This window comes from Piliocolobus tephrosceles, chromosome 2 (genome assembly GCF_002776525.5).
Source record: "Piliocolobus tephrosceles isolate RC106 chromosome 2, ASM277652v3, whole genome shotgun sequence".
Taxonomy (NCBI): domain Eukaryota; kingdom Metazoa; phylum Chordata; class Mammalia; order Primates; family Cercopithecidae; genus Piliocolobus; species Piliocolobus tephrosceles.
This window is the reverse complement of record NC_045435.1, coordinates 5,559,436-5,567,000: the sequence shown is the minus strand read 5'-3', so window position 1 is coordinate 5,567,000 and position 7,565 is coordinate 5,559,436.

The following is a 7,565-nucleotide window of genomic DNA, read 5'->3' as shown; positions in this document are numbered from 1 at the left end:
TTATTTTCCCAGTTGAACTCATCACCTCTTAATGTAATTTACTTATGTCATATTTATTATCTGCCTTGTTGAAATGGCATATAAGTTTCATGAGGGTGGAATTTGTGTCTCCAGGAAAAACAATAGTGCTTGGAACATAGTAAACACTCAATAAATAATTACTGAATGACTACTGATTACCTAGTACAGTCGTTGAATTTTAGAAACAAAAACACCACCAAGTACTGAGTGGCAACATAGCGTTGTGCCTGAGCACACTCACACAGGAGTTAGGTTTTCTGGAGTCTGTGAGATGCTGAGCAAATTCCTTGACCTCCCGAGACCATGGCTTTCTTATATATAAAGTAGAAATATTAATTATATGTACTTCATAGGCTCTTCAAAAGGACTAGGTGAAACAGTAGTGTAAAGCATTTGAAAGTGGCTGAATAGGAACAGCTCCAGTCTACAGTTCCCAGTGTGAGCGACGCAGAAGATGAGTGATTTCTGCATTTCCAACTGAGTTACCTGGTTCATCTCACTGGGGCTTGTCAGACAGTGGGTGCAGCCCACGGAGTAGGGTGGGGTATCGCCTCACCCAGGAAGTGCAAGGGGTCAGGGAATTCCCTTTCCTAGCAAAGGGAAGCCGTGACAGATGGTACCTGGAAATTCGGGACACTTCCACCCTAATACTGCACTTTTCCAATGGCCTTAGCAAATGGCACACCAGGAGGTTATATCCCGTTCCTGGCTCGGAGGGTCCCATGCTCACGGAGCCTCCCTCACTGCTAGCACAGCAGTCTGAGATCGAACTGCAAGGCAGCATCCACCAATGGGGGGCAGCCACCATTGCTGAGGCTTGAATAGGTAAACAAAGTGGCTGGGAAGCTCGAACTGGGTGGAGCCCACTGCAGCTCAAGGAGGCCTGCCTGCCTCTGTAGACTCCACCTCTAGGGGCAGGGCATAGCTGAACAAAAGGCAACAGAAATATCTTAAACATTCCTGTCTGACAGCTTTGAAGAGAGCAGTGGTTCTTCCAGCACAGAGTTTGAGATCTGAAGAGGGTGTCTGACCCCTTGGTAGTCTAACTGGGAGACACCTCCCAGTAGGAGCCGACTGAGACCTCATACAGCTGGGTGCCACTCTGAGACGAAGCTTCCAGAGGAGGGATCAGGCAGCAACATCTACCATTCTGCAATATTTGCTGTTCTGCAACCTCCACTGGTGATACGTAGGCAAACAGGGTCTGGAGTGGACCTCTAGCAAACTCCAACAGACCTGCAGCTGAGGGTTCTGACTGTTAGAAGGAAAACTAACAAACAAAAAGGACATCCACATCAAAACCCCATCTGTACATCACCATCATCAAAGACCAAAGGTAGATAAAACCACAAAGATGGGGAGAAACCAGAGCAGAAAAGCTAAAAATTCTAAAAATCAGAGCACCTCTTCTCCTCCAAAAGAATGCAGCTCCTCACCAGCAGTGGAACAAAGCTGGATGGAGAATGACTCTTAAGAGTTAAGAGAAGAAGGTTTCAGACAATCGATAATAACAAACTTCTCCGAGCTAAAGGAGGATGTTCGAACCCATCGCAAAGAAGCTAAAAACCTTGAAAAAAGATTAGACAAATGGCTAACTAGAATAAACAGTGTAAAGAAGTCCTTAAATGACTCAATGGAGCTGAAAACCATGGCACGAGAACTACATGATGCATGCACAAGCTTCAGTAGCTGATTTGATCAAGTGGAAGAAAGGGTATCAGTCTTGGAAGGTCAAATGAATGAAATAAAATGAGAAAACAAGGTTAGAGAAAAAAGAGTAAAAAGAAATGAACAAAGCATCCAAGAAATATGGGACTATGTGAAAAGACCAAATCTATGTTTGATTGGTGTACCTGAAAGTGACAGGGAGAATGGAACCAAGTTGGAAAACGCTCTTCAGTATATTATCCAGGAGAACTTCCCCAACCTAGCGAGGCAGGCCAATTTTCAAATTCAGGAAATACAGAGAACACCACAAGGATGCTCCTCCAGAAGAGCAACTCCAAGACACATAATTGTCAAATTCACTGAAGCAGAAATTAAGGAAAAAATGTTAAGTGCAGCCAGAGAGAAAGGTCGGGTTATCCACAAAGGGAAGCCCATCAGACTAACAGCAGATCTCTCAGCAGAAACTCTACAAGCCAGAAGAGAGTGGGGGCAATATTCAACATTCTTAAAGAAAAGAATTTTCAACCTGGAATTTCATAGCCAGCCAAACTGAGCTCATAAGTGAAGGAGAAATAAAATCCTTTACAGACAAACAAATGTTGAGAGATTTTGTCATCACCAGGCCTGCCTTACAAGAGCTCCTGAAGGAAGCACTAAACATGGAAAGGAAAAACCGGTACCAGCCATTGCAAAAACATGCCAAATTGTAAAGACCACCAATGCTAGGAAGAAACTGCAACAACTAATGAGCGAAATCATAATGACAGGATCAAATTCACACATAATAATATTAATCTTAAATGTGAATGGGCTAAATGCTCCAATTAAAAGACACAGACTGGCAAACTGGATAAAGAGTCAATACCCATCAGTGTGCTGTATTCAGGGGATCCATCTCACATGCAGAGACACACGTAGGCTCAAAATAAAGGGATGGAGGAAGATGTACCAAGCAAATGGGAAACAAACAAACAAACAAAAAAGCAGGGGTTGCAATTCTAGCCTCTGCTAAAACAGACTTTAAACCAACAAAGATCAAAAGAGACAAAGAAGGCCATGACATCATAGTAAAGGGATTGATTCAACAAGAAGAGCTAACTATCCTAAATATATATACACTCAATACAGGAGCACCCGGATTCATAAAGCAAGTCATTAGAGACCTACAAAGAGACTTAGACTCCCACACAACAATAATGGGAGACTTTAACACCCCACTGTCAACATTAGACAGATGAGCGAGACAGAAAGTTAACAAGGATATCCAGGAATTGAACTCAACTCTGCACCAAGCAGACCTAATAGACATCTACAGAACTCTCCACCCCAAATCAACAGAATATACATTGTTCTCAGCACCACATGACATTTATTCCAAAATTGACCACATAGTTGGAAGTAAAGCACTCCTCAGCAAATGTAAAAGAACAGAAATTATAGCAAACTGTCTCTCAGACCACGGTGCAATCCAGCTAGAATTCAGGGTTAAGAAACTCACTCAAAACCACTCAACTACTTGAAAACTGAACAACCTGCTCCTGAATGACTACTGGGTACATAACGAAATGAAGGCAGAAATAAAGATATTCTTTGAAACCAATGAGAACAAAAACACAGCATACCAGAATCTCTGGGACACATTTAAAGCAGTGTGTAGAGGGAAACTTATAGCACTAAATGCCCACAAGAGAAAGCAGGAAGGATCTAAAATTGACACCCTAACATCACAATTAAAAGAATTAGAGAAGCAAGAGCAAACACATTCAAAAGGTAGCAGAAGGCAAGAAAGAACTAAGATCAGAGCAGAACTGAAGGAGATAGCGACACAAAAAACCCTTCAAAGAATCAATGAATCCAGGAACTGGTTTTTTGAAACTATCAACAAAATTGATAGACCTCTAGCAAAACTAATATAGAAGAAAGAGAGAAGAATCAAATAGACGCAATAAAAAATCATAGAGGGGGTATCACCACTGATCTCACAGAAATACAAACTACCATCAGAGAATACTATAAACACCTCTAAGCAAATAAACTAGAAAGTCTAGAATAAATAGATAAATTCCTGGACACATACACCCTCCCAAGACTAAACCAAGAAGAAGTCGAATCCTTGAATAGACCAATAACAGGTTCTGAAATTGAAGCAATATTTAATAGCCTACTAACCAAAAAAAGTCCAGGACCAGATGGATTCACAGCTGAATTCTACCACAGGTACCAAGAGGAACTGGTACCATTCCTTCTGAAACTATTCCAATCAATAGGAAAAGGGGGAATCCTCCCTAATTCATTTTACGAGTTGAACATCATCCTGATACCAAAGCCTGACAGAGAGACAACCAAAAAAGAGAATTTTAGACCAATATCCCTGATGAACATCGATGCAAAAATCCTCAATAAAATACCGCAAACCGCATCCATCAGCACATCAAAAAGCCTATCCACCATGATCAAGCTGGCTTCATCCCTGGGATGCAAGGATGGTTCAACATAGGCAAATCAATACACATAATCCATCATATAAACAGAACCAAAGACGAAAACCACATGATTATCTTAATAGATGCAGAAACAGCCATTGACAAAATTCAACAGCACTTCACGCTATAAACTCTTTATAAATTAGGTATTGTTCTGTAAATATCTATTAGGTCATTTGGTCTACAGTGTAGATTAAGTTCAATGTTTCTATGTTGATTTTCCATCAGAAGATCTGTCCAGTGCTTCAAGCAGTGTCGAAGTCTCCAGCTCTTACTGTACTGGGATCTCTCTCTCTCTTTAGTTCTAATAATATTTACTTTATATATCTGAGTGCTTCAGTGTTGGACGCATATATATTTACCACTGAATGAATCATCTTGCTAAATTGACCCCTTTATCATTATGTAATAACTGTCTTTGTCTTTTATTTTACAGTTTTTGTCTTGAAATCTGTTTAATGTGGTTTAAGTATAGCTACTGTTGCTCTTTTTTTTGTTTCTATTGGCTTGAAATTTTTTTCTATCCCTTTATTTTCAGTCTTGGTGTATTTTTATAGGTAAAATATGTTTCTTATAGGTAACAGATCATTGGATCTTGTTTTTTATTCCATTCAACCACTCTGTCTTTTGATTGAAGAGCTTAGCCCATTGAAATTCAATGTCATCATTAATAAGTGCTTACATCTTCCATTTTGTTATTTGTTTTCTGGTCTTCTTTTCCCTCTTTCCCTTTTTTCCTCTGTTCCTTTTAGTGAAGATTTTCTCTGCTGCTATTATTTAATTTCTTGTTTTCTATTTTTTGAGTATCCATTTTATGTTTTGATTTGACCTTACCATGAGGCTTGCATACACTATCTTGTCACTCACTATTTTAAGCTGATAACAACTTAGCACTGTTTGCTTAAACAAATGAATAAAGATGCACAAAGAAAGTTAATAAAAACTCTACACTTTAACTTCACCCCCCCCCCCACTTTTTAACCTTTTGTTGTTTCCATTTGCATCTTATTGTTCCATTGTACTAAGTCTTGAAAAGTTGTTTTAGTTGTTATTTTTCATTGGTTCACAGGTTAGTCTTTCTATTTAAGATGAGGGGTTTACTCACCAATTACAGTTTTGTAATATTCTGTGTTTTTCTCTGTGCATACTATTACCAGTGAGATTTGTATCTTCAAATAATTTCTTATTGCTTATTAATGTCTTTTTCCTTCTGTCTGCATTTTTTTGCAGGACAGGTCTGAGTGATGAAATCTCTCAGCGATTTTGTGTGTGGGAAAGTGTTTATTTCTCCTTCATGTTTGAAGGATATTTTTGCCAGATACACTATTTTAGGGGAAGAGTATTTTCCTTCAGCATCTTAAATATATTATGCCACTCTCTCCTGGCCTGTAAGGTTTCCAGTGAAAAGTCTGCTGCCAGATGTGCTGGAGTTCTATTGTATGTTGTTTCTTTTTCTTTGCTGTTTTTAGGATCCCTTCTTTATCCTTGATCTTTGGGAGTTTATTAAATGCCTTGAGATAGTCTTCTTTGGGTTAAATCTGCTTGGTGCTTGATAACTTTCCTTCACTTGGATATTGGTATCTTTCTCTAGGTTTGAGAAGCTCTCCGTTATTATCCCTTTGAATAAACTTTCTCCCCTTATCTCTTTCTCTACCTCCTCTTAATAACTCTTAGATTTGCCCCTTTGAGGCTATTTTCTAGAGCCTGTAGGCATGTTTTTTTATTATTCTTTTTTCTTTTGTCTACCTTGACTATGTATTTTCAAACAGCCTGTCTTCAGGCTCACTAATTCTTTTTTTCTGTTTGATCAGTTCTGCTATTGAAACACTCTGATGCATTCTTCAGTATGTCAATTGCATTTCTCAACTCCAAAATATCTGCTTGATTCTTTTTAATTATTTCAATCTCTTTGTTAAATTTACTTGATAGAATTCTAAATTTCTTCTCTGTGTTATCTCGAATTTCCTCAAAACTTATTTTGAGTTCTCTGCCTGAAGGGTAACATATTTTTATTTCTCCAGGATTGGTGCCTGGTGACTTATGTAGCTCATTTGGTGAGGCTATGTTTTCCTGGATGGTCTTGTTGCTTGTGGATATTCATCTGTGACTAGGCATTGGAAAGTTATATTTTTATTATAGTCTTTGCAGTCTGGACTTGTTTGTAATCATCCTCCTTGGGAAGGCTTTCCAGGTATTTGAAAGGACTTGGGTGTTGTGGTTTCAGCCATATATGCATTGGGGGCACCCTGTGCCCACTAACGGTTTGTGCAGACTTGTAGATGTACTGCCTTGATAGTCTTGGATAAGATCTGGAAGAATTCTCTGGATTACCAGACACAGACTGTTTTACTCTTCTCTTACTTTCTTCTAAATGAACAGAGTCTCTCTCTGTTCTGAGCTGCCTCGAGTGCGTGGTGGTGAGGAGATACAAACATCCCTGTGACCTCCACCCCTGGGACTGCAGTGGATCAGACCTGAAGCCAGCACAGCACTAGGTCTCACCCAAGGCCCACTGTAACCACTACCTGGCTACTGCCTATGTTCACTCAAGGTCCTAGGGCTCTATAATCAGCAGGTGGTGAAACCATCCAGGCTTGTGTACTTTCCTTCAGGGCAGACAGTTCCCCCATGCCTCTGGGCAGATCCAGAGGTGCCATCTGGGAGCCAGGGGCTGGAGTTAAAAGCCTTGGAAGTCTACTTGGTGTTCTAGTGTACTGCAGCAGAGCTGTTACTCAAACCACAAGATGCAGTCTTTCCTACTCCTCCTTCCTCTTTCTGCAAACAGATAATTCTCACCCCGTGGCCACCACTGCCACAGACCCATGAGGAGTATTGCCAGGCTACTGCTGATGTTCCCTTGAGGCCCAAAGGCTCTTCAGTCAACTTGTGGTGAATGCTGCTTCCCCTGGGACTCACCCTGCAGGGGATTGGGCTTCTCTGTGGCCCAGAGCAGGCCCAGAAATGCCATGCAAGAGCCACAGCCTAGAATTGTCGACCCCAAGAGCCCATCTGGTGCTCTACCCCCTATGGCCAAGCTGGCACCTAAGGTATGAGACAAAGCACCCTTTTCTGTCTGCTTTTCTCAAGCAGGAGTCTCTCCCTCTAACCACCACAACTGGGAATGTGCTGAGTCTCACCTGAAGCCAGCGAGTCTCAGAGTCTTACCCAAGGTCCATCAGGTACTATCTGGGTATTACTTCTGGTTACTCAGGGCCCAAGGGCTCTTTAGTCAGCAGGTGATGGGTCGTACTGGGACTTGGTCCTTTTTTTTTTTTTAACACTGCTGATTCCTTTATGGCCCAGGGTATGCCTAGAAATGCCATCTGAGAACTAGGGTCTGGAAAGGAGGCCTCATGACTCTGACTGGTTCTTTATCCTGTTGTGACTGAGCTG